Here is a 23,195-nt window from a genome sequence, read left to right on the forward strand (position 1 = left end):
AAAGGAACTGGAAGCTGAGAGCAGTTTTGTAGAACTGGAGCCCTTGCGGTGGAACTTGTTTGGTTGAATGTGCATGCTTGTCTGCCATATGTAATGGACTAGTTAAGAAAAAGCAGATCTTTGTACGGGGAGGATCCAGGATGCTCAGTGCTGTCTTTCTAAGAATAGACAAAACCTCAAGATAGGAAATTTGGTGAATACCAAACTGTACTACAGCTGCTTTTCTCATTACTTTGTTCTTCCTCTTTGAAGTAGCAGGTTGTTTGATTGGGTTTGGTTTGGTTTGTTGTTTGTTTGTTGTTTTTTTGTCCTTTTCACAGCCCTGTGCTCTTCAGTCTCTTCTGCATACAGCATACTGACTAAAGGAACTTTGCTGGAAGCAGGACCATGGTAAAGCAAAGGGGAAGTGCAGTGTCTAGACTAAACCACTTCTGACGCGGCCAGTTCTACCCAACCCAGTCCTGAAATAGAGGGACTGGTGAGATGGTTATAAGCTTAGGTTATTTTAGGTGCTTGTTCAGGTTGCAGGCAAAGAAAGTCAAGTCTTGTACTTGCCGCCATGTAACCACATTTGTCCCAAAAATGAGTGGGTCTCATCTTTCTTGCCCAGGCAAGAGCAAAATAGAGATTCTAATGGGGGTAAAAGGAAGTGGTCTCTCAACATAAGTTTACAAACTTGGCAAGAAGCTTCAGCTGAAACTTCTGAAAGGTAAATGGTTATGTATGGTTCATGAATTGTTATGTATGGTTCATTATGAAATGGTTCAGATATGTATTTGAGTCTGTGCTAGAAAGTGGTTCCTTCCCCACCCCTCCAATGTGAACACTCTTTTGCTGGAAGTTGCTTGGCAATACTAACAGTTACATATCTGTCAAAGCCACAAATTGCTGTTTCTTCCTATTACAATGCATAACAGCAAATTTTAATACAGCTCTACTCCATGTAATTTAAAATAAAAAGTCACCCTTCTCTTCTGCTCCCTCTCCTCCATTTATTTCCTCTTAGCTAGTAGCCACTAAGGCCTCTGTATACAATCCTTGAACAGACTCCTGCTGGTTGGGCTACTCAAACTTCATCACAGGGTTGGATGAAAACGTCAGTCATGTCAATGTATCACTTTAATTCATTGGTTTGCAGTGTATCAATATATATTCCTTAATCATTGCTTGGAGATTTTGCATTCAGAACAGATTTGGGGCTTTGATACCAATAAGGAGACTTATTTGCTTTAAGTGAACCAGTTTTTCTAAGGAAGTGATAGAATGCAAACCTAAAACTTGGAAGAACAAACAGTTTCAAGATCCCAAACTTGTAAGCACACCAGAATATTCCCCTGGAGGCCACTGGTATCTGCAGGCAAAAGGCAATATTGTTTTGGTGGCATTTTATATTGTCCCTGCACCCCTCCCTTTATCAAGTAATATGTAAATGTCTGCTCCAGTGTTGAAGATGGAGTGACCTCAAACTGGAGCCAGATACTATCTCTTATTAACTTGTACCTGGAATAGAAGGAACATTGTTTTCCAATCCCTGCCCGTGGCAGGGGGTTGGAACTAGATGATCTTAAGGTCCTTTGTAATCCAAACTATTCTTTGATTCTGTTAAATTATGACTGAAAATTTTCATGCTTTTTATGGAGAAAGACACTCTGTACTCACTGATCCAGGGCCTGTCTCCTTTGGTGCCCTCATTTACTGTGCTTTAATTGCAACTGAAAACATGCTTTTATGCTCGCATTTAAGCACAGTGAACATCTATGTTTAGTAGTATTATCAGGCTTTTTTGTGATAAGATACAAATGTATGTAAATGCTTGGGCATATATATACATACAGTATTCAGCTATTTTTCTTTCATGAAGTAAAAACTTGAATGTATTAGGCCCAGGATGGTGGCAGAGTTTATAAGGTGTGCCTAGTCTGTACAATGGCTCCTGAAAGGAAATGCTTGAAATCTTCTGGCAAAGGTATTTTGAAGTTACTTCAGCTCTTTTCTTAACCACAGAGGCTCGTACTTGTGTTCTGTGGCATAATAGAATAATTGCTTTTTTTATTTCTCTATTTTCTAAGAGAAAATAAAAAATGCATCTCTTGCATAGGTGATTGCTTAATCATGCCTCCCTACCATGTTATGGAAACCTGAAATCTTTCACCACTGGTGAAATCAATTTTTTTTCTCTTTTCTTAGATTGAAGACTGAGAAAGGTGGCAGGAATGGTTGGAATCTTCTTTCTTCTGAAATTGAAATTGTCCTATCTGGGTTTTTGATTACTCGATGTTAGATTTGACTGCATTTGGTAGCTCCTAAACAGTTTTGACAGGTCCAAAGCTCGTATAAGTGTGGTAATCGTATTCCGTTGCAGGTATGTGGAAAGGAGTATTTTCCCAGTCTCTATTCTGTCTGCTAAATGAGAACAAGTTCTTGGCAAAAAAAGAAAGGGAAAAATGGCATTGGAGAGAGCCAGTATTAAAATGATGAGACTTGAAAGGATGCTATAGGAAAAGCTGGAGTGAGGGAGGGAATGGGGATTCCCCTTCTCCTACAAGGAAATGTTCTCTGTTTATTTAGTAGCAAACAGGTTTCTCATCTTGGATGAGCATGGTTAACAGTATTGTCCTGGTAGGCAAACCTAGCTGACTCATGTGTTGCTGTTGTTTTGTACAATATTAACTTGGTTCGCCACTACAGTGTGTGTGCAGTCAAACAATAGATATCTGTGGTAACTGTGCTTTCCTGAGGGAGGTGAGGAGGAGAAACTAAAATATCAGGTGCATCACCTGGAATACAATGCCTCCTTATAAAGTAGGTTGCTTCTATGTTCCCTGAGATGTATTTACCACTAGGTAAATACTTATGATGTATGATCAATACAGCAAAGATATGTTGTGTTATATCGTCTTTTTCTGGTTAAAAGAGTAGTGCTTTGAAGTAGTGCTGTTCTACTTGTGTATGTTTAAAATACAAAAAAAAGTGTTTGCAGGATCAGGTGGTTCTATCTGATCTCTGGAGACAAATTAAACATGCTTTGCTATTTCAAAATAATGATAGTATAGATGTGAAGCAGTTAACCTCACAAGCAAAGATGTTTTGCTTTACTGCTCCCGGTTGTAAGGTCCCCCCCAAAAATTTAAATATACGTAAGATACACACTTCTGTGTCAAGAACTAAAAGAAACCAAACTTCAGTTTTGACAAGGGTAAGTTGGTTGGTTTTGTCTTGTTTGGGGTTTGGTTTTGGTTTTGGGTTGTTGAGTTGTTGGTTTGTTTTATAAGGAAGTGTTTGAAATAATTTCTGTCAATTTTTCTCTTACGGAAAAATCATACCCTATAGTCGCTAATTTCATTAAGCATTGAATCAGGCTCTGGATGTTAGCTGGGACTCTGACACATCTTGAAAGTACTACTCCATGCATGAGTACCAGTATTTGTGTCAGTGTGGAATTTTTGTTAGGATGTTGGGTTTTTTTGTGTGCTTCTGACATGAAACAATATCAAGTGAGTGTCTATTCTGATGGGGTTTTTTTTGTATTTTGATGAAGGAATTCTTCAATGTAAGTTGAAAAGAGGCAATATCAAAAGGTCTTTAATGGGGATTGTGACTTGTTCTCTAATTCTCAAGTTTAAGTTTTATCAAAAGGCTGGTCAATATAGCAAAATAGGATTACTATAGTTAATGCTGGATTTTAAGTCTTTGATCTGGCTTCTTGAAGGGCAGAGGAAGAGAAAAATAATCCTTGGTAGACCTGTATAGGTTGAATATATAAAGGTCTTCAGTCATCTTGACACTATTGAAAGACCATCAACTAGCTGCCTACAATTTATGGCTCTTAATCTCTTTTTAATCTGTGTTAGGAAAACTGAAGTGCTGAAGGCTTCTATAGAGGACACCATAAGAAACTTTCTGTTGAAGGATTTCTTTTCCCTGTTTTCTCTAATCCAGTAACTAGTTAAGGTGTTGTGACTTGCAAATTATGTTGACAATAATGTGGGTAATGGGAAAGAAAAAGGAAGAAGATAGATTCTGATTTTTACCTACTTAAAAAGGCATGAATCTTCATGTATACTAGATAAAAGATTAAAAGGTAAGCTTGATAGATGGTATTTGCATCACTAACAAAGTGATGCCTGCAACCTTCTCTAACAGTGTTTTTTATTTTTTTTGTGAAAGATTGATACCTCAATATTGTTTTAACAAAAAGGTAATCTCAAATTTCTGTCAAAAATCAAGTCAGTTAATAGGAGTAATGATGCTAAATAATGATTGTGGTTTACACTTGATCCTTCTAACACTTTAGTTAACCAGAATAATGATTTCTTTGTTACATACGCTGTTCTGACTTGTGTAGACCAGCCTGCTTATCAGAAGAATGATTCTCGTACAAGCACCAGAGGACTACAGGCTTATTTTATACCACTGGTAAAAAACAGCGGGTTGAATTGTAATAGAGTAGTTTCTGTGTGATATCACTTTTGGCATTCCTGTAGGAAGCAGAAACAGTCTTCTTTTCTTTAGCTGAAGCTATGGGGAAAGGATTTATTTTCTCCTGCAGCACTAGAGAATGGTACAATGTTGGGTTGAGGTTTGTTGCTGCTGTTGATAAACCTTGTAGGCACCCAACTGAAGCTGCAAGTAAGGCGCAAGTGTTGCATGGATGTTTATCTACTTCCATCCCTCCCAAGCACCCAGTCAGACTTTAAGGTGACTGTCCTTACCATGATGGCTGTCTTTGCCCATTTGTGCTGGATGAGAATTGGCAACTTTACTTATACCTTGAGTAGACCTGTTGTTAGAGTGGGGAGGGGGGGCTGGTTCCTGTTTCCTAATTTGAGTTGACCAATGTGTCTGATTACTGAATTGAGGTGAGGTGGGAGAGAATGAAAAGCAAAGTATTTGTGGTTACAAACCCAACAACCCTGCTTTGGCTCCTTCTTCTCTGGTGGTTTTGGGCAGTGATTCTCCTCCCTTCCTCCTGAACTGACTCATTCCTAAGCCTCATCATCTTGGAGTGTGCCACACTTGAATCTGCCCCCTGAAAAGATGAGGTTTAAAGCATTAAGATACAGTAGAATTAAATGCTGTTAAGTAGCAGTGCTAGTTGTGTTTTTTCTATTGTAATTATTGTAAACCTAGTCATTAAGTCTGAAAATGCTGCAGATGCTTTTATGAAGTCTTTTTAGCTGGCAATTTTTGTAAGGATTTGCTGTCTCATTAAAGTCCATACTGAACTACAAAATCTGATACTAATGACTATGAGTCACTGAAGATTTGGTTGTTCCTGTTTTGGAGCATATGTGTAGGTTCTTGATATTGCACTGTAACTTAAACTCTGGTCCCTTAACTGTTTCATCGTTCTTACTGAGCATAATAGTCTTCTACAAATAAATGCTTCTTTTAAAAGAAGTTAATCAACTGCTGATGTGTTTTAGAATAGTGGTTCAGACAATACTGTTTTGTGATGACTTATCTTGTTGAATATTAACCTTATTTTGCTTGATTAGGTGGGTGTGCTTCCTTCTCTCCAGCATCTCCACCTTGGCAAAAATTTAACTGATAATATTTGTATTAGACTTCTATCAAGATGTGGAATCAGTAGCTGCAGAAACAATCCCCATCTTTGTAAAACATGTTCTTTTATGTAGACATAAAAAAAAAAGGTACATATGTATCTTTAGTAAGACTTAAGTTTCCTTATTAAATATTTTTTCTTTTTTGGCCTTGCAAGGTGTAGGTGCATTTAAATTTCCATCTCAAGCTGTGTCTACGGTCTGCATTTAGTCTTCTGGAAGCTATTTTCTGGAAGCTGCTGGTGATAATTATTATTTATTTTTTAATACTTTCTTAGCATACACCTTCAAAGCAGTCTGATAGTTTAGTTATATTTCATCAAGATAAACTGGTAGTTCAGCAGATCAAGAGTTATGCCAGTGCTGGCTTCCCCTTCCAATATTCAAACAATGGCTACTGTGTGAGCTGTGGGGTTTTTTTCTCCTCTCTTTTTATTCCAGTTCCAGTGGGGAGATACGCTTTGTACCATTTGTCAAATAGTTAAAGTACTTGCTCAGGATTAGCAACATGGAAGTAATTTGCAAGCTTATGTTCTCAAATGGTTCGATAGCAAACTCATTGGAAGAAAATTGTTTTCACTTCACCTTCTTCACAAAATAGCCATGCTTATTTCAGCTAGTGAATGTTTTAGTATTTAATGTGCCTCCATTAACTTTTAGGTGCTGAAAGTTTTGCTGTGATAACAAAGTTCTGAAGCTGGCTGTGAAGCAAGCTTGAAAGGAAAAGAAGTATCAGTTTTGTGAAACTTTTTGTATGGAAACAGGCAATTATATTTTTGTATGGAAACAGGAATTAGAGAGTCTCTTTCCTTAAGGTAAACAGGTACTGTTAATTCCTAATAAATTGCTAATAAATAATTATGCTAATTCCTAAACTAATCGGCTTTTCTGAACATCATTTTTTTCAAGACATACCATGCTTTATCTGAAAGCAAGAACAACCTGGGGGAAGAAAGTTGGGTGGTTTTAGCACCTTCAGTGGACGTTGGTGTTTTAACGAGTCCAGGGAAGAATACCGAGGAATCAACTTCCTTGCTGGTGAAAGCTGAAGCTTCTTTGAACATCACTTTGTGTGTGCATATTAAGTAACTTAATACAACGGCCTTATATTCGATTTCTGTAATAACTTATGGCAGGCCTCGTATAGTGTCAAAACCAAAAGTGGCAACCCCTTCACCATCAAAGCACCAGAAGCTTAAGTTGTAGAATAAAAACATACTGTATTTCTAATGTTGCAGCTACACTCATTTGACCAGTTCAGGCAGTTCACTCTTCGAACAATTAGCAAGTGCCTTATTTGTCAAATTTATTTTCAAGGGAATCTTATGAGCACGTCTTTATTGAATAAAGCAGTTCCTTCTAGCATTTGTTTCTGCTGTGGTGGCTTTACATTTAAATGTAACCATGTCCTTCCCATCCAGACAGGTATGAAAGCTGAAATCTAGTGTATATGGGTTTTTGGCTTATTCTCGGGAATTGCTAGCTGCCTTTGAAGAAGCTAAACCTGGGATTTGGAAAGTTTTAGCCTCCTCCCCAGTGTAGCTAGCTTTTTCTTATTTTTACGTTCTGCTTGTCTTTTTCATCTTAACTTACTAAAAATCAGACTTTGCATTGGCTTCCTTTTTTGCAACCTTCAAGCACAGAGGAGGATCAGGGCGAATAAAGCTGGTGTAATATCATAGAAATAATTGCTGTGTCAGGTTATATGCATGGCGTGTGGCTAAGTAGTGAAGCAAGTGATTCAATCATATTTTTAAAACACTGCATAAAAAAAGCAACTCTTGCCTAACAGATAAACCTTTTGGCATACATTTCTAATAAAACCATTAGCTTATTTGCTTGTAACAAAGCAGTTGCTTTTATAGGCCCTTTTTATGGGAATTCTTTGCTCCCTAATAATAAGATGAAGACAATGAAGAAGATTAGTTTGGCATGTTTGCTGCAATGCTTCCATTAGCCTTGCTTCAACTGTGTTTTTCTGCCATCTTCCTGTCTTTCCATTTGTGTCTGCCTTTTAATTCTGTGGTGCAGCTGGATATTGGGTCTATGTGTTTTCCTGTGCTTAAGTTCTTTGTAAAATTTACAGAGTTTAAATGCATTGTGAGAATATTAGGTATCCTATATTCTAAAAAAAAAAATAAATAATTGAGATTTACTTGCAAATACTAATGCCTATGCTGTATATACACTATACATAGAGTATATATTTGTATACCCTAAATGCCATGGATGTAGACTATATTCCAAAGATGATTGTGCAGATGGTTGAAAGAACTGTAAATTTTCTCACAGAAATTATAATAGGGTATTATCCTCAGGTGATCCTAATCAGTAATCTAATTTGAATGCTTAAAATAAACAAACCCTGGCATCCCTAGTTTGCAGATTTCCAACAGCTGTTGCCAAGAGGTGGTATGTTGGCAGCTTCTCTCTGTTAACATTTTAATCTCATTTACAGTGATATTAAATGCAGTTATGATTTTTAATTTTTTTTTAGAAATTAAACCCCCGAGTGCAGAAGGTTATATTGATGCCATCTAAAGTCTATGGATGGAGACCTTTTTTTAATTCTGCTGCTGCTTTTTGGCTTTCCAAAGCGCGAAAGCACTGTGGAACTGACAGCTGCCAGTTTTGTGAGTAGTAGGGTCCTAGGTGCCTAGGATGGGCTTACTAGAGCAGTACCGAACCTGATTAAACTGCTCCTGCTGTTCCTACTTGTGAAAGTGAACACAAACATGTACCCAAGCTTTTAGATTGGGGAATAGCATTGAAAACAAAATGTGGAAATGCATAAATCGCTTGCTTCATTGTTGTGACCCTCTTCTAGGGAAAGCTAGCAGTTTTCAAATACTTGTGGTACTTTTGGAATTAAAAAGAAGTAACTAGAAATGGGTTTAGTATCTGCTTTTCCCCATTTGGATGATTAATTTGGAATTAATGACTTCAGACTAATACCTTGTTCTTCTGTGCTCTGTGTGGTTCAAAGAGTGGATGTTGAAAATGTCAGCGTTTATTTGTGGTTTAGCCCTTAGTTTACGGGGTCAGAGTTTGGAAGCTGGGAACCATGACATGCAAAATGATATAACAGAAAGAAAGATCCTAGAGACTTAGAGCCTGTGAACCTTCCTCTCTGTCTTTTACAAATGACTTGTTTCCTTTAGATTTAATCTTCCTTAAGTCCTAGATTCAAAGATTTTAAGAAGCTTTTGCAAATACATTCTTCCAGCAAAGACTTCTCCAGTTTTCCTGTCTCGTACTATAACTGGAGCCAGAACCATACCAAGGTTTTCAGACCTGTTTTGATGTGCAAGTTTGATTTCTTATATTGAGATACATGCCAACACAGCCAAACATTTTAAAAAGATATGAGTGTAATCAGTATGTAAGTATGTACTTACAGTATGGAAGTATACAAGTATGGATGCAAGTATGTACAGTGACAGTATGTAAGTTTTCCTATAGAGACTCAATATTTCGGTTGGGGTGGGAGGGAATGGAGTTAGTCCTTTTTCTCCAACATCTGTTGTGTATTTTATATTTGCAGCTGTAAGAAGATGGCTACAAAAGAGTAGCCAGCTGATGGCATTATTTTAGAATAGAATTCTTTTTTATTAAAGGAGTGATAATTTACAGCTAAATTTCGGCTTGCACGTTGTTTTTCTATGACTTCAAATGGTGACTGAAAGATTGTTATATTGTGCCAAAAACAAAGGTGTCACATCAAGTTGCAGCCGAACACTTTCTACTCTGGGGACGCATCAGTGAAGAATTACTATTTTTTTCATGGTCTACTGATACCTTTTCCAACCCAGGCTCTAGAGCTGATGAAGGAAAGAAGCTTAAAATTAAAAGGGGTGTGCGTGTGTGTGAAAGACACCCCCCAAAAAACAAAACAAATGTTTGGAAGACACAGCTACGTGATTAACTACACATGAATCATCCTGTTGGTACACTATTCCATTAATCCTGACTATAAAGTAGGAGCTAACTGTAGTACAATTTGAAGGTCACTGGTTAAATTGGCATCTTGAAGAAAGCTTTCAAAATGGGGTAATGTGGCCTTCATATGCATCTTTTAAATGAGAACACCTTTTTTTGTGTATTGTTTAGGAACCATTTTTAGGGGTCTGTGATCTGACATTGGTTCTGAAGTCTGTCTTACTCTGTGGTATGCAGGATAATCTTTTGTCAAGTCTATTCAAGTTTTAAAATAGACTAATGACTTCAGATGTCTCAATGAATGCCTTGCAGGAAGGTACTTGCAGCCTCTGCTGCAGACCTGTTAAACTGGGAAATGCTGTGCATTTCCATCACTGGATCTTAGTGATGTCCATGATACCTCAGGCTGTGCTCTCTGTTGTTCAGTTGCAAGCTTCAATAAGTGTTGATATTTTAATTGTAGATTATTTCAGAGGTGGAACTCTTTCTCTGTATAAAAATTTCAACCTACCATGGTACTGAAGTATCCAGTGTTATGCTAGCATCACATTATAATTTGAAAATCAAAGGAAAGGTTTTATTGCTTTCAGACGAAGTAATTTGTTCTGCTTGGAGTATTAACTTAATGTGACTAAATTTTGATCTTAGTCTTTGGTTTGCCTGCTTAAGACTTCCTTCAACTTGAGGGCGTGCATTCCTTCTGAACTAGAAGTAGATAGACACATTTTAATTATCCTGGACTGAAAAAATTTTGGGGAACTACAAAGTAATTGATGCCCTCGTGTCAGCTAATGCTGCAGGTAAACGTTGAAAAGTTACTGATTTTCAGTCTTAAGGATTGTGTTTGCGCTATGCTGTGTGGTTCTTAATTAGTTCATGGGGTTTGGGGATAAAAGCCTTTTTTTGTGCTATTAAAAAAAAAACAAAGTGAAGGATCCTTTTCTTTTTCCTTCCATCAGTTTCTCTTCAGGTTGTGCTTTTCATAAGTGTGAAGGCTAGTATCTTTCAGAGACCACACCAATTTGGACTATTTTGGAATACTGTAAATGCTTAAAACTGTTAACTTTTGTTTAACAGCAACTTGGAAGGTTAAAATACTTTTCTTGCACTTACATTTAGGCTGTTGAAATTAAATAATCATTCAAAAACTAATAGTAAAGTACAAACCCCCTGCTTCAATCATCTTTGATTGAGAGTTGCAGTAAATGTTAAAAATGTATTTAATGTAGTTATCTCACATATATAATTCTTTTGTAGTAGAAATCATGTTTGTGTATTTGCAGTTCATGGATCAGTAAAAACTTGGTTATGGTGCTAGAATTTGGTAATTCTGAAGGATTCTTGAGCTGTTTTCTAACATTCAGCAGATCCTATCTTTGGGAGGCATAACTGAATTAAAGTACCTTGGATCATTGTCTTTCCCCAAACTGGAAATGTGTGGCTAGGCTTATATAGTCTTTCTCTTATTAAAGCCCTGCAAAGAATTTCCATGGGTCTGAACTTTTAAGAATAGTTCAGGGTAGTTATGGAAAAGAGAAATTTTCGGTTTAAATACATGCTAAACTTTCTTCTCACATCTGTGTCGTCTTTTTCTTGTAAATTATGCAACGTATAGAAAGTAAAATGAAGCTGAATAGTTTGTACCATAACATTTTTTCCACATAAATCACTATGAAGTATTACACAACTCTTTCCCTGAACAGAAAATATGACACTCTGAAGCTTAGAGAATTAGAACAATTCTAAGAATAAGACATTCCTGTGTAGTTATCTGGCATGCTTAGACTTCTCTCTATTCCTTCTTCCCTTTTGGTAATAACTTGTAGCGTTTCTGTCACAAGCTAGCCCCTTAACAAATTTATTTTTGTTTTATTGGCATAAGAAATGTAGTGTACAATAGCATATGTAGCAGTGGAGCTATATAAGTTCCAGCTGGTTTATTTTAATAAAGTATTCCCAATTCATGGGTATTGACAGTTTGCTCATAGGAGTTAAAAAGAAGCTTATTCTTTGAAGAAATAGTGAGAAAAACCCTCCAGAAATGTTGCAATAGTCCTGTATAGGCTTGAACTCCAGATGGAGAGAAGAGGTGGGAGGACTGCTTTAGACAGCAAGCTTAATTTTTTAGCCCAGTTATTGTGTGTCTGGTGATATCAAGAGGAAATAACTGTATAAAGGAGAAGGCCAGAGAAAGAAGTGATGAGAAGCAACAGAAGATCTTGCCAGCTGCTCTACAATGTACTCGATGATTGCTGACAGGGAAGCTGAATGTTTCTTTCGGAGCCTTGCATTTGATTTAGTATTGCTCCCTGACTTGGTTACCCCATAGGTCTTTGTTTCCATGCTCTATTTATAAAATATTATTAGTGTTAGTATAATCATCCATTAAAATTGTGAATTGATTAAGAAGGGTCCCACAAAACACTGTCAGGGGTCAGTTAGCTGAGTAATCCTTGAATGAGCTACGGATAGTGGATCCAATAGAGACTGGTGAGGTTAATATTACTTTAATAGCCTTTTCATTTTTCAGTCAAGCTTTTCTTCTGGATTTCAGCAAATCTGTTAAACTCAAAATGTGCTGGTGCAGTTGCTATACTGTTTCCAGGAATCTTAACGTCAGTTTGTTCATTCTTGTTCTGTAAAAAAACATGCGAATGTGCCACCGGTTAATATTAAAAATCAGTTTGCTTTTTTGCAGTTAAAAATCCTTTGCTTTTTTCCACCTTCTAACAGGGTACATGTGCTTACGAATTTCTGCTGAGGCATGTGCTTGTACACACGTTTTAACCAGTTTTCATTCCTGATACCTGTTTTCAGGACTATTTGCATAGATTGCTATAGCATTTGAGGGTGTTTTATAAGCAGTGCCATGCATAATCATTAATCTTATGCTTATGGCAAAAAGAGGCTTAAAACCAAATCTAAGTTGCTGGGTGAGCTCAAACACAAATCACACCAGAGACAAAAGTCAAGGCCTCACAGAACTGTTCTCTGCATGCTTTAAACTACCCGGGACAGTGCATTTAAATCTTTACCTCTTGTTACAACAGCATCTTTAGTGCTTTAGTTCTCAGGAGAACGACAAAAAAATTGTGGAAACAACTTTGCAATTTGCACTTGAACTGGATGGCATCAGCAAGAGTAATTTGTTTTACTCAGCCTTGCTGTGCATTAAAAAGGGAAGAAAGAGGATTCTTTTTAGTGTCTTGCCCTACTAGTCTAGCCAGTTGCACTGGAGGATGCATTTCTATCAGGATTTTCCTCAAGCTGTAAATAAACATAGGCAAAGTCAAGAACTATCTCACAAAGATGTCATTAACCTTGTTACTAACTTCTAGGCATAAGTACTGGAGGATGGAGAAGACTGTAAAATAGAGTGTGTAAGATACTGGTTTACATTGGTTTTCCTATGAGCATCTGGGACTGCCAATCTCCGTGCTGCTGGCTGGCTCCCTACCACCTTCCACAAAGCATCATTAGGACTGCTGAGTTTCAACATGGTGAATTTTTCCCCATTTGATGTGAAAGTTAAATATAAATTGAGTGTTTACAGATTGCTAGCTTTCATGAAAGGGGGAAGGCAGCAGCATGATGTTAAGGAATCATTAGGATTCTGCATCAGTGAAGTATAAAACAACTAAACTGTCAAGGGTATGGGTGGTCCAGTGAGGAATACATCCACTTGTTTCTGTGTGTCCTTGAATGGAAACTGAATTCTCATATCAGAAAAGTTTGACTTGTGCATTAAATGTTTGTGCATAAATGATTCCTGATACTGTTCAAGAACTGTGCCTAGCTCCTACTTTTATGTAAATGAGCTACTTGGAAAGCTGTTCTTATGAAAGAACATTAAATGCTTTTTACTGACTAGACATGAGCTTCTTGCATGTCACATTTATGTAAGCATGGGTAGACAGACAAAAACAACAGCTTGGCTTCCATAGCTTGGCATGAAATGCATTGAGTAAATAGATGTCTGTCCCCAACATCTTTGGGTAAAATTTTGGTTTTAAGGAAAATTGCAGAACAAAATCAAAATATGACAGTAGTTGTGGGAAAATATAGCAATCACTGAGTAGATCTGCAGAAAAACTTTTGCTTGCAACTTGCAGTTTTAACTTCCTGTATGTCAGCAGAAGAACAGCAAGCTCAATGTTTCCTTGTCCCATCCCAGTAATTTTGGAGAAATTCTTATGTCACACTTCAGCAGGATGAGCACCGCTCCTTGTCTGTCTGTGCTTAGAGTTGTTTGCCTCCTCCCTAAGACCCCTGCTGTTTACTTTCAGATGCAAATTTTAGTCACTTGATTGCTAAATTAGTTTGTCAGGTTGAGACTGTCCTACAAAAAGTACATGAGAACACCTGGGAACATTTTCTTTCAAGTTTGTACCTCCCTTCAGGTAAACCACTGTCTTGAGTGAAATAGAAATATCTAGGAAAAAAACCACCATGAATATTGTCCTTATGGATCTAGGACTGCTGTCATGTTTAGAAACAAGCTAATTTTATGAAAGATCTAGCAAAGTTGGTATTCCCATCACAGGTCATCCAGATACGCACAGAGTGCTTGAATTGCAACAGGTGGCCAACTGCTCTGCAGGCATCCAGCCGAAAGGAGCAGCTTTGCACCAGATAGCATCCTTCTAGCCAGTTTGCAAAAGCAATATTAACAAACAAGATGTGCAAACACGTAGCCACAGTTGGTTTGGAGTTCTGCCAGAGGAGCAGCATGCCTGTGGCCTGGGTCTGCGGGTAGTCTGTGCATAGCAGATGGCTGCAGTACTAATTACAGCTCCAAATGAATGAGATTTAGTGCTATGAATCAGGCAGCATGACTGTCCTCAGAGGGAGGGAAGGGGTGTAGCTGTGATGCTTTATATCCTGAAGGTGGAGTTTTACCATCATCTCAGAGCTGTTGTAGACTTCTTTCTGGGTTGCAATGAATCGAATATCTTCCTCCAAAAGGTCTGTAGGTGCGGGGTCATTTAGGCAGTCTTCTGTGAGGTAGAGTGGTTAAGCTAGCTGTTTGGTTATGTACACCTACTGGTTGTCAGCATGTTCACTAGTACAAAATGATTCAGTAGTACCCTTGCAACCTTGTTCAGTGTAGTTCCAGATGCCCTAAATAAATGCAATCAATCCCTAAGGAGTAAGGATGGTCATCAAAAAGGTACTGTATAGTATAGTTTGGTCAGGTCATACAATGTGCATGTGTAGCAGTCCTGTTTTTATGCCTCTAAATGCTTTCTAAAAAGGCTTTCAAGGGGAAGGATAGGAGGAAAATGGATGATGATTCTTCTCTTGGAATGAGGCAGAGAGAGAAGACAGATGGTTTGATGAGGAGTACCTTAGTTGATGTGGCAATGAAGAACTCCTTAAGGGCTGCCCAAATTAGTTTTCCGTGTGTGATGTAGTTTAGTATGCAAGCTTCCTTTTTCTGTCTGCTTTGAGCATATTATAGTGATTCAGTGCGTAAGCATTTAAGAAGATTCAGAAGGTATAAGGTGCGATTTCTTGACTTGTCAGTTAAATTTTTTTCTTGTCTTCTTGTCTTTATTTGCTGGAGGCTCAGCACTGGTGAAAGCAGGTGAACCCACAAATAGGAAGCATGAAGACTATTCCAAATAGTCAGCTGCATGGAGGTGTTCATCTGTAATTCTTAACAGTATTAAAAGGAGGACCTGCGTACTTCATTTTAGGAACTGCTTATGTATGTGCATATCTGAGAATCTTCTCAGAGGGGGCTTAGTGTTCAAACAAAAGGGTCGTTTTGAGTCCCCATGTTTCTGAAAATGAGGTTGTCTTGCACTTTGCTCTTATGTTTACATTTCATGATTAAGAAAACTCAGAGTTCTCTTCCTGTGCTTGCTATGGAAGTTTAAAGTGTTTCTTAAAGATAGGATGTTGCCATTTTTAAGTGCCAGGGATGACTATTAAAAACTAGATGTGATTGTCTTCACATTTGCCTTTTTGCAAAAACTGCCTCATTGCAGTTCAGTTACAGTGCACCCTCATGTCCCTTGGTAATTAAGGAATTTATGAATTTTAAAGAAGTAGCACTGTGATACTGTGATGCTTGGCGTTGGTGAGCTGTAACCAGGAACAAATGTAACAGAACAGTTTGCAAAGTGAGAGAGACAGGGAGGTTTCCCCTAATATTTCCTGTAGTTCCTAGGGCACAAAGGGGTTCAAAAAAAGCTGCAAAGAAACCTTGAGATTAGAGGAAGTTACTATGAATACAGACCAAAATGACTAAAATGTGTCCTGTATACTAAGTCTCTCTGCAGCTTGTAAAGTCAGTTAAATTTAACTAGTTGCAGGTTTTGTGGAACAGCAAATGAAAGAAGTTAAAGTAAGACATGTTTGTAAGAACTTTTTGGAGTAATTTGTTTTGATGCTTTTTTAAAGGCTGCTTTGTGAAAGTTTTAAATAGTTGCTCTGTTTTCAGAGATCTGTGCAAAACTGCGTAACTCATTGGAACAAAACTGATGTGGAAATAGTTAAACTATGTGGTTGCTTTATCTTGATATATCTCTGTCCTAATCTTAAATAGGAAGCTGTTCATGACAGCTAGCTAGCTGGAAGAATTCTTTTGATAACTGCATTTGAAGATGATACAACTCGTTATTGCTAACTGAAACTGCAGGTGATTTTATTACTGTATGTATTGAAGGAAAAGGTATTTTGCTGGTGGTTTTGTGGTACTTGTCTGTTCAAAATCCTGTTCCTGACAGATAGGATAAGCAAACGTCACTGCTTGCTTTCCCTTTCTAATTCCCTTTAGACAAGAATCTTGGCAATTAATGAAGCTGGGTGAGTTTTTTCCCCTTTCAAAGCTGACAAGGGAAAGCTGTGAAGTTCGGTACACAAGGCATTGTGCGGTATCTGTAAATATAAGGATGACCTTCTGCAACCTTCTCTGAAAAAACATTGCATCCTTTTGCTATCACCTAGATAATCCTTATCCTGCTTGGCTTCTTTCCACCAGGAAGCTCGGTCCATGTGTCATTGGGGTGCTTGATTAGCAACAGCAGCATTTGGAAAAGAGGTATCGGGTCTAATGTCCACTTTCAATCTATACTGTAATGTTTTGAATGTAAGTGCATTTATTATACAACTAAGCATCTCAACCAACTGTTGTTTTTGCTTGGAGAGGAAGGTAGGTGCTGTCTAATTAATAGTTCTGTTCATTCAATCAGGTATTACCACAGGGGCCATATTTATTTACAATTATAGAACATATATGGCATCTTCAAAAAAATACATAAATCCTAGACTGTAAAAGCTTTAACCTCAGCAGCTGTGCTAGGCTGCTGAAGGGAAAAACAAACAAACAAACAAAATCAACCAAAAAAAGACCAAAAAAACCCCAAACAACCACAAAACCCCACAAAGCCAGAACACACACACACGCACACAAATGACGAAACCCATTAAGCTCTGTCTGGGAGTGAGGGGGGTCCACAATTTCTAGTAGGATGTGTGTTGAGGTACAGTCATAAGTTCAGGTGGCCTTCCCCGTTACAGTAATAGCCAGGTTACTGCTTTTGTTTCTTTTTTCCTCTGTAGGATGTTAAAGGTGAAGATGGCATGCTAAGATTTCCTGGTTTGCTCCTGGTGTCACTTCACAAAGTCACTCACATATCTTAAACACAACAGATGCTATTTCTTCAAAAAATATTTCTGGGCTTTATGATTTGTAACTGTGACAACTCTGAACTTTTGAAGTCTGAGGTGCAAAATACTCTTTTGAGAGCATGTGCTGCAGCTTAGTCCTGAGTTCCTGGTTTCTTTGCTCTCCCCAGCTAGGTTTCCACTGGTTAGAGTTTGGGGTTAGCTTGCATTCATTGCAGATTGAGGGGCTTCTCCCTGAGTTGGCTGCAACAGTGTTAGTCCCCAAATGGGTCTGAGGGGTTAGTCTGAGTACTTGATGATGGCCATGTCCAAAATGCTCATAGCTGCTGTTACTATTTTGGAAAAGTGAAAGACCATCTGATACCAGTAGCTTTTTGAAAATAGGAGGAAATAGGGATGGGCAAAACAATCATCTTGTGGGTTTTAAAACTGTTACGGATTTCCCATTACAAACACTTATAAGTAGAGGTTTTAATTTTCTTGTGGACTGCTGTCCATATGAGTTGCATTGCCATGTTTATAGATACATTCCTCCAGTCCCTGTGGTTTCATTAGTGAAACAGAAAAGTATAGCTAGGTTTCTCTCAAATTTAGAGTTCATAACTGGTTTCTTTTATATTAATGTACTACACACTTTCAAATTTGAAGAAAAAGGTATGTATTACAGATTTTAATATGCATTCAATGTTCTTTAAAATCTCAAAAAGGCTCTCTACTGATGCTTTTCCTCTTTATTAAAATAATCCTTTGCATGTATCTGAAAAAACTAGTACTTATTTTGAATTTCTGAATGTTAGAGCACACAGCCTGAGAGTTTAGGGGCATAATTTTTTAGTTTTCCATAAAAATCTATCAAACACCTGACTGTTGTCACTGGGAAACCATGACATAAGTATATTTGGAAGTAACGCATTAAGTGTCACAGGTCCCCTCAATAAGGCAAAAACTCTTTGTATACACAGTTTGATGGTGTAACTTGTTTTTCCAAAGCTGAGATGTAGTGGGAGTTGTGTGATAGATGCAAGCTATTTGCTTATTGTAGAATTTCATATGTGTTTTAGACTGAAGGCTTTATAGTTTTTTTAAATATCAACACTTAAAAAAACCCAAACAGCAGTATTGCACTGACATACCTTACTGTTGTTGGCTTAAGTTAGTCCAAAACTAATAACTAGTTGATGGTCCTACTGTTAAGGAGCAAATTTGAATTACACAAGTTTAATCTGTTCAAGTTGGCTTCAGAGTGGTTCAGAGGTTTGTTCTTTAGATTAAGTGTCTGCGGTGAGGTTCACAGTAGAATAGCTATAGATATTGATGATGTGAATAATGTTGTTTTGGATAAAGATAATTGGAGGGAGGAAGGAAGAAAAACTTGTTGCTGTTGTTTGTAACTGAAGTTGCAGCTCTTAATATAACTTAATATTTTAACAGTGGAATAGTGTGTGAGGTCAGATGGAGCTCAGAATAGGAAAAAACAAGGTGATTCACTCTTCCAAAGCAACTTTACTTTTCTTTTACTATTTAAACAACTCTTAGTTGAAAAAGATCAGAGTAATATAATTAGAATGTTTTTGTTGTTATTGCTAATGATGACTTTACTTAATTTCTTTTGTTGTTCTGCAGTTAATGCATTACAAAAACCTTTCAATTAAATGAAGAACGTTTTTAAATAAAGATTTATTTTTTTTTAAACATCTATTGCCATTTGACTTTTTATTTTGACAGCAGGAACAAAAGGACACTTGTTTTCCTATTCTTACTTGGCCAGAATACAAATCAAAATAGCAAAATAACTACTGCATTTGGAGGGTGGCAGCTTTAATAAATCAGTTGAATACTTCAGAGTTCATAATTCTTCCTTCTTTCAGTATAGAGAATTTTTTATGAATGCTTTAATGCTTTACCTTGAGTATTGCCTTGAAGATTTGAGACAAAGTGCAGCACTGTTCTGTTTATAGTAGCTGCAAAAAATTACCGATTTCCTCTGTAAATCACTGGAAATCATTAGAAGTATGCACGTTTCAGCAAAAATAACATTACACTGTAGTACTCATGGATTTTTTTTTTATTTTTTATTTTTTAAGGAAGCCTGTTTCAGAGTGCTACAAACAAATGAATAGTTGTTATTATGGATTGTAATTAAAATCATTCAGGTGTTGCTTTAGTGTGGTGTGAGTTCCCTCCTTCAAAGGATCTGTCACCATACTCCAGCTTAATAAGTGGTGTTAGATGATAGCTGTGCAAAAGCTTAAAATTTCATGAAGCAACAAATTATTGTGCAAGGCATAGCACACTGGCATAGCTCTGCATTTTTAATGGAGGTATAGGTTATTCATTGAAACAACAGTGACAGTGCACTATCGGTGATGTTACTGCAGAAAGCTCCCTGTAAGAAATAAACCCCATGTCCTGTAGCTGAATGTGTGCACCTTCTTTTCACGCACAGTCCCCCAAACAGATTAATTGAACCTATCCAAACTTAACTTCAGCAAAGCATGGATGTAGTTTGTATTTCAAAAGGAATTTAGAATCACTGTGAATGACCTTGATAATTGACACCATCTATAATTTGAACTTCCGTGAACTCACCTTTGTAGTGTTATTCCTAAGAGCATGGCATGAACCTTAACGTGATTTTGAATTTTATAAGTATAACCAACTTTGGTCTTTTGTGTGATATGGAAAATTATGTCACTTTTTTCCAAGGAACAGTCAAGTCTGAAAACTTAGTGTTGGTGGCGCAGAAGTAAAGCATTTAGCAAATGGATAGATATTTCATTATACATGCCCATCGTGGAAATATCAAAAGCCAGCACCTCTTTCAAACAGTGTAGCTGACAGAGGGTGTGTTGTGTTTTTATATTTTCAGGTTGTGTTGCTAACCCATTTGCAAAGGTATGAAGAGTATGGGAGATGACACAGTAGTTAGGCTGTCTTCTTTGCTGTGCTATCCAGTGAAGTGGTGCTTTTTGAATGACTATCTTTTGTGGCTAGGAGTCGGGTTTGGGAGTCTGGTTGATGCAATCAGTTCTGTTGTTTCAGAAAATAAGAGAATCAGGCTGTCGATGGAGAGTTTCTTTAGGGATCTTGCAGTAGGATTTATCACTATCTTTTGCATGGCTTTGGGATTTCCTACTATTACATGTTTGTAGGGAATGTCCTTTTTACCACCATAATGTGGGATGTTTCTTCTCAAATGTTTATACTAACCCCCTGCAGTGGGAGCCCTTTCTTCTCTGAGTTACAGTCTTAATATGCTTGCATCACTTGTGTTAGGATTTTAATTCCTCCTGCTGTGAAAAAAACAGTCCAAATAGTTCTGCTGGAGTTCTAAGAAGAATCTTGTTCCTCCTCCTCTTGGTCTCTTTTCCTTTGTTCAGCCACCTAGCACTTTTTCCACTCCTCTTTATTAGCAGAGAGGAGCTGTGGAGGGAAGAGGGAGTCTCCTTCCATAGATTATGAATGCTCAGGTAGGATGTAACCTAGTTCTTGAATCCAGGAGTCAGCAGGAGGATGTTCAAAGGAAGAGGACGAAAATGTCTTGTAATTGGGATTGCTTTTGCCGCCTTCTGCAAAATCCAAAACAAATCCATTGCAAATGGAATTTCCTGATGTAGAACAGTACAAAATAAAGGAGATTTTGGATCATCTGTTTAATTCACTTGTTTTCAGTTGTCTATCTGAATGATCCTGTTCTTTGCTCACAGATCAAGTCAAACTTGATACTCTCTTTAATTCGAGATGTTTGTGGCAAAGCACTAACTCTTGTTTATGTTTCAATTTCTTCACTCTGTTGGAAAAGGTTTTCTTTGATAGTGTGTCAAAGCTTATTGAAGTTCTTGACATTAACTACTGTATCAAATATGAAATACTGCATCCTAAGTTATTTCTCTCTAGTTTATGTGACTGTTTTCTTTTGTCTGGGAATTTTACAGACATGCTGTAAAGCAGCTGCAGTTGGAAACCGGCTGCTGTGTCTTGGAAGCCAGTTGCAGTATCATTCTTTGTATGTGCTTTCAAACTACTATTTGGCTAAAGACAGCATAGTGATTCTTCAAATTTAATATGTCAGAGTGTGCTGATGAGGAACTGTTTTAACTGAGGTGGTTTGTTTAGTCAGTCTTGTTAAACTGTTTTGACCGTTCAAGCTGATCTGATGTATCTGCTGAGCCAGGTCTCCTTGCAATCCTACTTAAAGGCAGTTTGTATGCAGTTTTATTTTAAGGCTGGTGTTTTGGACATAGACAAAAGTACCTACTTTTGTCTGAGGTGTCTTGGGTTTAGTAAAACCTCATTTTGCTGATTTGTTGCAAACTGAGTAGCAATAGCTGAGTACTTTACATTAGCAGAGGTAAACTCTCAAATGTGACATTTCTAAAGTAGAATAGCATATTGCCCAGTGGAGGGAGCACAGTAACTAAGCGCTCTAATCTGTATAGACTGCTTTTTCACCTTGATTTTTGGCTGACTTTGGGGAGTAGGGTACCTATAGCTACCTTAATGAGCATATTGGCCTCTGGGTATGCTAATGATTTTCTGGTTGCATGTGCTTACTGCCACCTAAGCAGGTATTGGTTTCTTTCAGTATTGAGGAGATGATTTAGACCATAGTCTTGGGGTAAAACACTCAGCAAGAAAGGATCAAAGACTATAACCATCCCTTACGAAAGGGAAGACCCTTTCCCCAGTCCCCACCTTCACAGATCATACCAAGTCATGCACTTCATGCTGGTCCATTCCTACTCAGATGCAGACCAGGAATTGATATGGTTGGCAACGTGTGGCTCAAAGCAAAATGTACTAACCCTAAAAAAATTGAGATTTGTTTCTAAATGCCAAGCTCCTCTAGTATTTTTTCCATAGTTCAGTGATTCCTGAATCTTGAAAGCTCTGTTTGTAGTATAAATGAAAATCAATAGGTTTGATAATAGAATTTATATGCATAATACGGTCTCCTGTGGATAAAATATTAAATCACTTAATAGAGCTTAATATTGTTTACTCCTTGACCTCATTAGGAAAAAATGGAAACTGTACTATCCTTACAAGCTACAAACACTTCGACACTTTGATCACTGTTCTGATTGCCATTCGTATCGACAGCTGCTCTACTGAAAAGGAAGGGAAACATGAAGCCTGGGAGCCGTGTGTGATACGGTATCGCAGTGTGGGACAGCATGAATCTGCATTGTGTGTGATTACCAGACAGTAAATCAGCTGTGCTGTGCCAGAGCCAGAAACCAGTAGCTTTCACACTTGCTGCCTGTTTCCCACTCATTGTAAAGCCCTGCCCTATCACTTGATAGACCTGGAAAGGAAGTGGAGAGGAAGTGAGTGCCACTGCTGGTTCAAAATGTTCCAGGACGACTGGAAAGTTTGAGCAATGGCCTGGGTGAGAAGAACAAGACCTTATTGACAGGGTTCAGTCCTAGTCAAGCCTGTTTCCCGTCAACTTCCGAAGTAATCATAGTCTTTCTTTTTTCATCTCATTTGTACTCTCTGGGTCTACCACTTTCACCTTGGTTTTATTTTATATATTTATTTACTTTAGTGAACTGAACAACTAAGGAGAATTGGGAAGCTTTCTTCCCCGTATTCCACTTGTGATGAATACTGGGGGGATTACTTATGAAAAAGATGACAACCACAGTAAATGTAGTTGTCATCAGCTGCTTTACTTTTTCCATTTGTGGAGTTTGCATATTCTTTGAATTTCTCCATTCAGTTGATATACAGAAAACAGACTGTTCCAGTGATTCCGTGGCACACATGTCAGTCGTGTTCTAGACCAGTGTGATAGACTGACAGCTGTTGGGTTATGGAACTGTAAAGCTGTGTGAACACATGTATAGATGTAGTGAGGAAGTATGTAAGCTGCGACTCGCTTTCTTGGTTTCAGGCTTTTCTGGACTAAGAGTTTATGAAACATACCATAAAGTCATACAGTTTTAATAATGTTGCAATTTTAAACATACGGCATGCCCCTTGTACACTGTACTGTGCCATTTTGGATAGACTTGTGCATGATTTTCCCATCAATGTAGTAAGCAGTCTCTG

The 23,195-nt window shown here is 37.7% G+C and overlaps 1 protein-coding gene across 1 annotated transcript in view; it reads left to right on the forward strand.

The window, feature by feature from the left end:
- GMDS (GDP-mannose 4,6-dehydratase) overlaps positions 1 to 23,195 on the forward strand; it is a 427,285-nt gene that overhangs the window by 39,356 nt on the left and 364,734 nt on the right. The window lies entirely within an intron of this gene.

This window comes from Pezoporus occidentalis, unplaced genomic scaffold (assembly GCF_034315485.1).
Source record: "Pezoporus occidentalis ecotype Australia unplaced genomic scaffold, CSIRO_AGI_Poc_V1 ctg2, whole genome shotgun sequence".
NCBI classification, from domain to species: Eukaryota; Metazoa; Chordata; class Aves; order Psittaciformes; family Psittacidae; genus Pezoporus; species Pezoporus occidentalis.